The 8,208-nt window shown below is 39.9% G+C and overlaps 1 non-coding gene across 1 annotated transcript; it reads right to left on the minus strand.

Moving 5' to 3' along the window:
* Positions 1–353: 353 nt before the first annotated feature.
* On the minus strand, positions 354–460 carry LOC127098755 (small nucleolar RNA R71). The gene has a single exon (XR_007793455.1). It is a non-coding gene; the product is annotated as a small nucleolar RNA R71 (small nucleolar RNA).
* Between the last annotated feature and the right edge of the window lie 7,748 nt (positions 461–8,208).

The raw sequence follows: 8,208 nt of genomic DNA on the forward strand, positions 1-8,208 counted from the left end.
CTTTCATAGAATTAAGAGAGCTATGGCCGAATAGTTCTAGTATAGTAAACCCAACCATCCCAGCTAATAATTTTGAACTTAAACCATCCCTATTGCAACTAGTGCAGCAGAGACAATTCGCGGGTCTCGCTACTGAGAACCCAAACCAACATTTAAAAATATTTCTTCAATTAGCAGATACTTTTAAAACCAATGGAGCTTCTCCTGAGGCAATACGTTTAAGACTATTTCCTTTTTCCCTTAGAGATAAAGCCTTATCATGGTTAGATTCCCTTCCACCCAATTCCATTATGACTTGGGATAACGTTAGAAGAGTTTTTCTTGCTAGATATTTTCCCCTGAGTAAAACCACCGTTCTTCGAAACCATATAACTAGATTTACCCAAAACCAAGGAGAATCAGTTTTCGAAGCTTGGGAAAGATATAAAGAGTTGCTACGAGCATGCCCACATCATGGCTTAGAAGATTGGTTAATCATCCAAACCTTCTATAATGGACTTCATTACAACACAAAGATGACCATCGACGCTGCCGCAGGCGGTGCTCTGATGAACAAACCTTATCCTGAAGCTAGTGCCCTCATCGAAGACATGGCTCAAAACCATCAATCATGGGGAGTCGAACGAGCGACATTTGAGAAGAAGGAAGCCCAAGGAGGAGTGCATGAACTAAGCTCTATAGACATGATGCAAGCTAAAATGGACGCATTAGCTGTCAAAGTCGAGCATATGTGCATAAACCCGAATACTGTAGCCGCGGTTTCGTCGAATTGTGAGATATGTGGAACCAAAGGACACCAATCTGCAGAATGCAGTCTATTAAACGAAACCCACTCTGAGCAAGTGAACTACACCCAAGGGAACCCATCTTCGAATACCTATAACCCTGGATGGAGGAATCACCCGAAATTCTCCTATAAAAACAATAACCCTATTCAAAATAATGCACCTCCGAGACCTAGTTATCAAGCCCCAAGATCAAATCAACCTATGCAACCTGTACCACCAAAGCCGAACCTTGAGAAAATTATGGAAAATTTTATCACCGCTCAAACCCAACAAAACAAGAAGTTCATGAACCCAAACATTCATGTTAACGAATTGATTACTCAGTTAGGATGCTCATACTAAGATGCTTGAAACCCAGATCTCTCAGGTAGCTTTAAACCAAGCCCCTCAGACTACACCCGGAGGACAGATCCCTGGACAACCTCAACAAAATCCGAGAGGACAAGCCAATGCCATTACCCTACAAAGTGGGAATGCTTATGATGAGCCACCAAACCCCAGATTGAGTGAACCCGAAACTTCTAAGGAATGTACCAAACCCACGGATGAAGTAAAGGAACCAGAGGAATCTGAAAACCAGGAAGGTCGAGAAAAAGGAGAAGACCCTAAAGATAAAACTTACGTACCACCCCCGCCATATAAACCACCTATACCATATCCGCAAAGACTCAAACAAACCCAAATCAATAAACAGTATCAAAAATTTATTAAAGTTATAGAAAAACTTCATGTAGAAATCCCTTTCACAAAAGCCATCACCCAAATACCTTCTATGCAAGGTTTCTCAAAGACATCCTTACCAACAAACGTAGACTTGACGATCCGAAGCCTTTGGAATGTAATGCTATTTCCGATGACAAATTAGCAAAGAAAGATAAAGATCCTGGAAATTTCTCCATTCCTTACCTTTTGGGTAATCATGTCATCGAAAAAGCTTTTCTAGACTTAGGAGCTAGTGTAAGCCTAATGCCTTTAGCGGTTTGTGAGAGGTTAAACTTAGGAGAATTACAACCCACTAAGATGTCACTTCAGTTAGCCGATAGATCTGTTAAATATCCGATAGGAATTTTAGAAGATGTTCCTGTTAGGATAGGTCAGTTATTTATCCCTACTGATTTTGTTGTCATGGACATCAAAGAGGACAATGATATACCAATCCTTCTACGTAGACCATTCTTATCGACTGCAGGAGCCATAATAGATGTCAAGAAAGGAAAGTTGACATTTGAAGTAGGTGACAAGAAAATAGAATTTATACTTTCGAAATTTCTTATGGCACCTGTGATGGGAGACTCGTGTTATGCCTTAGATATCATTGATGAATGTGTTAGAGAATTAGAACAAAAAGAAATTATAAAAACAATTAAGTTACCATCAACTCTCATAAGGGAAGATGATGACTTTAAGAAACCCTACATCAATGATAACCTTTACGAATGTTTATCCCTTACCCCAGATCCTATGCTATGCCCTAAGAAACCAACCTTAGAACTTAAGGAACTGCCTAAGAACCTGAGATATGAGTTCCTCGATGAAAAGATGAACCGTCCAGTTATAGTTAGTGCTACCTTGAGCCAAAAGGAAACGAACCAACTTTTAGACGTTTTACGAAGATATCCCTCAGCCTTAGGATATAATATCTCTGACCTGAAAGGTAAAAGTCCATCCGTATGCATGCATCGGATTTCGCTCGAAGAAGATTCAAAACCCTTTAGGGAACATCAGAGAAGAATAAACCCTATAATGAGTGATGTTGTTAAAAATTAAGTTCTTAAGTTACTTGAGGCAGGTATCATCTACCAGATCTCGGATAGTAAGTGGGTGAGCCCTGTGCATGTAGTACCTAAAAAGGGAGGCATCACAGTCGTGCAAAACGATAAAGGCAAACATGTAGCAAAACATTTAGAAGGAGGATGGCGGATGTGTATAGATTATAGAAAATTAAATAAAGCAACTAGGAAGGATCATTTCCCTTTACCATTTATAGACCAGATGTTGGAGCGTCTAGCCAGACACTCTTACTTCTGCTATCTGGATGGATACTCTGGATTCTTCCAAATACCTATCCACCCCGAAGATCAAGAAAAAACTACCTTTACATGCCCTTATGGAACTTTTGCCTACAGCCGAATGCCGTTCGGCCTCTGTAACGCCCCAGCTACTTTCCAACGCTGCATGATGTCAATCTTTGCAGATTACCTAGATGGTATCATGGAAGTGTTTATGGATGATTTCTCGGTTTACGGATTTGATTTCCATAATTGTCTTGCTAACCTTGAGAAAATCCTGGAGAGATGCGTGGAGGTGAACCTCGTGCTAAATTGGGAAAAATGTCATTTCATGGTAACCGAAGGAATAGTCTTAGGACATATAGTTTCTGAAAAAGGTATAGAGGTAGATAAAGCTAAAATAGAAGTTATAGAAAACCTAAAACCACCAAAAACAATCAGAGAAGTCCGAAGCTTTCTTGGACACGCTGGATTCTACCGGCATTTTATTAAGGACTTCTCCAAAATAACCAAACCTTTAACTGGACTTTTAATGAAAGATGTTGAATTCAATTTCGATGAAAAATGTAATGACGCATTTAATCTTTTAAAGCAAGCGTTAGTATCTGCACCCATTATGAAACCACCTGATTGGTCAGAACCTTTTGAGATAATGTGCGATGCTAGTGATTATGTAGTTGGAGCCATTCTAGGACAAAGGAAAGATAAAAAATTACATGCTATTTATTATGCCAGTAGAACCCTAGATGCTGCCCAACTTAACTACGCAACAACTGAAAAAGAATTACTCGTTGTAGTTTTCGCTATAGACAAATTTAGATCTTATCTAGTAGGAGCAAAAATTATAGTTTACACCGATCATGCTGCCATTCGTTACCTATTAAGTAAAAAAGATGCCAAGCCCAGGTTACTCCGATGGATTCTATTACTACAAGAGTTTGATTTAGACATAAGAGATAAAAAAGGCATTGAAAATGTAGTAGCCGATCAGCTTTCTAGGCTAGAACATCTAAAACCAGAACTAATACCCATAAATGATGATTTTGCCTATGATAGATTGATCGCTAGAGTAGAAACCATTGAAGATGATAACCTAGATCCTTATGAGCATTCCCAAAATTCCTTAGCAATAAGTAACGTACCCTGGTATGCAGATTTCGTTAATTACCTAGTTGTTGATATAGTACCCCCTGATCTTAACTACCACCGCAAGAAGAAATTCTTCCACGATGTGAGAAACTTCTATTGGGACGAACCGCTCCTTTTCAAAAGGGGTAAAGATGGCATTTTTCGCCGTTGCGTTCTAGAAGAAGAAGTAAATAGTATTATCGAGCATTGTCATTCTGCACCTTATGGTGGACATGCGAGCACCTCTAAGACATACGCCAAGATTCTTCAAGCTGGCCTATTCTGGCCTACCATGTGGCGTGATGTGTATGCTTGCATTGTCAAATGTGATAGATGCCAACGCACTGGAAACATTTCAAGACGAGATGAAATGCCCTTAAGAAACATTCAGGATGTAAAACTCTTTGACGTATGGGGTATAGATTTCATGGGACCTTTTCACCATCCTTAGGAAACAGGTATATCTTAGTAGCCGTAGACTATGTGTCTAAGTGGATTGAAGTTATAGCTGCACCCACAAACGACACTAGGGTAGTAATTAAATTATTTAAAAACTATATATTCCCTAGATTTGGAACACCACGTTTAGTCATAAGTGATGGAGGATCACACTTTATATTGAGAATATTTGACAAACTTTTAAGAAAATATGGAGTTAGGCATAGAGTAGCAACACCATACCACCCACAAACTAGTGGCCAAGTAGAAGTATCTAATAGGGAGATAAAACAAATCCTAGAGAAAACTGTTTCTATTTCTAGGAGAGACTGGTCTCAGAAGCTTCAAGAAGCATTATGGGCCTATAGAACTGCTTTCAAAACCCCTATAGGAACTACTCCTTATCAATTAGTTTATTGAAAATCATGTCACTTACATTCGAATTAATGCATAAGGCCTATTGGGCCATTAAAACTTTGAATTTAGATTACCTAGCCGCTGGAGAAAAGCGTACCCTAGACATTCATAAATTAGAAGAACATAGGCAATCTGCCTACGAGAATGCAAAAATATATAAAGAGAGGACAAAAGCCTATCACGACAAAAGAATAGTAAAGAAAAACTTCAATATAGGCGATTATGTTCTCCTTTTTATCACTAGGTTACGACTCTTCCCTGGAAAGCTACGTTTAATATGGACTGGTCCTTTCGAAGTATCCAAGATTCTGAGATCCGGAGCCGTAGAAATCAAGAACGATACCTGTAGTCCATTCATTGTAAATGGACAAAGACTGAAGCTCTACGAAGGAGGGGACATTCCAACATACTACTCGAGCCACACCCTGATTGATCCACCAATTCCTACTACAGGTGTATAAATCCTAATCGTCAAGTTAATGACGTTAAACAAGCGTTGCGTGGGAGGCAACCCATGGTTTTTCTTTCATTTTACTTTTTCGCATTTATTTATTTTTATTTTATTTTATTTTATCATATTTTGCATTGAGACTAAGATTTGAATGGTTTGTATTTTCAGGATCACTTTCTTAACCTTTACAGGATGCAGGATTTTGATGACATGCATGTGGCCTATAGAGATAATGCTCAGAGGGAGCGCTACATCGCTTTGTATCAGCGCCCTATGGCACCCACACGTTATCCTGATCAGCATTGTATGGAGGCACTGGGTATCGAGCCGAGTATCTGATTCCTTAGCCACCAGCTTCATTGGGACGAGTTTGTTGATGACTTGAGTAACACATATAGGAACCTGACTTTGGAGTTCCTGAGTTCATTCGACTATGACCCATATTCTGGACCAGATGGGTATGCTGCTTTCTGGCTTTTCGGAGTTGAGTACTCCTTCATCCAGAAAGAGTTCGGCGACTTATTGGGATTCCAGACTACTCCTGATGCTATCCCGGAGACACCTATGGGATATTTCCTGGGTAAGGAGGTTGAGAAGTTTTGGAGTGATATATCAGGTGGCGGAAGCCAGGATCCATCTATGCAGCTGTCTCATGTCATACATAACCCTGCCTTCAGATACTTTCAGATGAGATTAGCACATTCCTTCTTGGGAAGGCCGGATGCAGAGACACTACTGAGTGAAGAGGAGATCTTCCTATTATTCTGTGCATCCCAGTCTCGCCCAGTAGCATGTGGGAACTTTTTATTATATAGTCTCAGCGGTATCTCCAGATCTATCGAAGGAGTCATCAATGTTGGCGGAATCATCACTCAGATTGCTGTCGCTTTAGGTCTATCTTACAAACTGTTACATCTTCGGACCTACTGTGGGTACACGACCATGGACATCGACTTCTATTTGACCAGAGGATTGATGAGGAGAGCCTCTTTCCACCCATGTCAGTTCCGATTGCTAGTCGACAGCGAGGCTATCCATTACTTCACATTGCCAGACCCTATGATGACCAGTGTGCATGATCCAGCGAATTGGAGTTATGCTCTTGAGGGCCAAGGATAAACCGTTGAGGAGCCGAGATCGCCACCCATTGCTGAATACACACCTACACCACCATCTCCCAGAATCATTATTTTCTCTAATAATCTTTCATTGCAAACACCCGACATCCGCACTCAGATTGTTGAGTGTCTTAGAGAGATCGCAGCGCTTAGACAGGAGGTGGTTGACCTTACTTTACAGATGGGAGTGTCTGATCTCACCCATGCTACTGAAGCCGACTGTCTATATCAGGAGATCGCAGAACTCAAGCAAGAAGTAGCCATGCTCCGTGGTTCCTCTCAGGAAGATGACATCCCCACTACATGATCTCACCATTTAATCTGATTTTATCTCATTTTTATATTTCTCGTATTTACAGAACTCATCTTATATTATCGCATTTGGAATATTATATAAACTACATCTATACATTAGTATTTCTATTTTTATTTATATTTATTTTATTTGCATTTTAATTTTTCAGTTATTTATTTATTTATATTTAATTTCTGTTTTTGTTTTTGTTTCAGTTTCACTTTTTATTTTTGTTTTTACTTTTATAAAAATTATGCAAGTCAAAGATACTAGGAGAATCACAAGACAAATTCTATCCAGACCCCTTAAAGCCAAAAGACAAGAGAAGCCCAAAGCAAAGGACCAAAATCTGGCCCAACCAGATTTTGCCTTGTGGCGCCCGCCACAACGTCTGTAAATGGTCGGGGCAGAACCCCTTTCTTCACCATTTTTGCAACTCACAACCTCCCAAACCCATTTTTTCACCTTGGAAAAAGATCCTTGAACCCACAAAAAGCTCATACTTTTCTAACCACCACACCACACAAATCATTATTCCAATTTCCATTTTCGATTTCATCCGTCGGATTTTGTAAAAATCCAACCTTTTTCACAAACCACTTCATCTTCTTCATAACTTTTCAAGAGCTTTCAAATGGAGTTTAACGGACTCATTCTTCGAGGAGGGAAACCGGGGGATCGACAAAGAAAAATTATTGAACGGTTGCAAAATCGGGAAATCCTCCCGACAAGGTATGTTGACGAAGACTGTCTATACACTTAAGGTATCTATCATAGCATATTTCATTTATTAGATAATTTAGGTTTGCATAATTTCTTTGCCAATAAAGAACCTACCTATGAGTGGTTGACAATTGAATTTTTTGGTTCCTTAATTTATATTGTCAACCCTAACACTGCTAGCACAGTTGGTACTGTCAAATTTAGAATGTTTGTTGTTGAATACCAATTCAGTACCGACGAACTAGCCAGCTTGTTAGGGATCTCGCATGGGGAAGGTGCTATTTGTGAGGCCCCTTTGGATTCCGAATGGTCTGTTGAGGTATTTTCCTTCTGGGAGCGTTTATCAAACACTTCCATAAACTCTTTTGAAGGAGTTCTTGCCTCAACTATCCATAACCCGGCCATCAGAGTTTTTAGATATCTGTTGGCATGCACTATTTTTGGCTGGGAGAATCCAAATAAGGTTAATGCTAGAGAGCTTCTATTTTTATAAGGAAGCCTCACAAATAGACGTATTAATTCGGTCCCGTTCATGCTTGCTCATATGATTTTAACTGTGAATAAAGAGGGACCGATTTCTTTTGGTGGATTGATTACATCTATTGCTCGGGCGCTTAACCTGAACGATGAGATGGCTACCCTAGAACCCTTACCTCCTCGCACAATTAACCTAAAATTTCTGAGAGACATGAAATTGTGCCGCTCGAGGAGAGAAGGAGGCTATATGCTTATGGTTCATGGCGTAGCCATCCCGTCTGTTGTTTTACTGTGCACTAGACGTACAGATGTACGAGATGAAAGGAATTGGACCTACGCTTTGGATGCCCCACCTGTTTTGGGT

The sequence above is a fragment of the Lathyrus oleraceus genome, chromosome 6, assembly GCF_024323335.1.
Source record: "Lathyrus oleraceus cultivar Zhongwan6 chromosome 6, CAAS_Psat_ZW6_1.0, whole genome shotgun sequence".
Taxonomy (NCBI): Eukaryota; Viridiplantae; Streptophyta; class Magnoliopsida; order Fabales; family Fabaceae; genus Lathyrus; species Lathyrus oleraceus.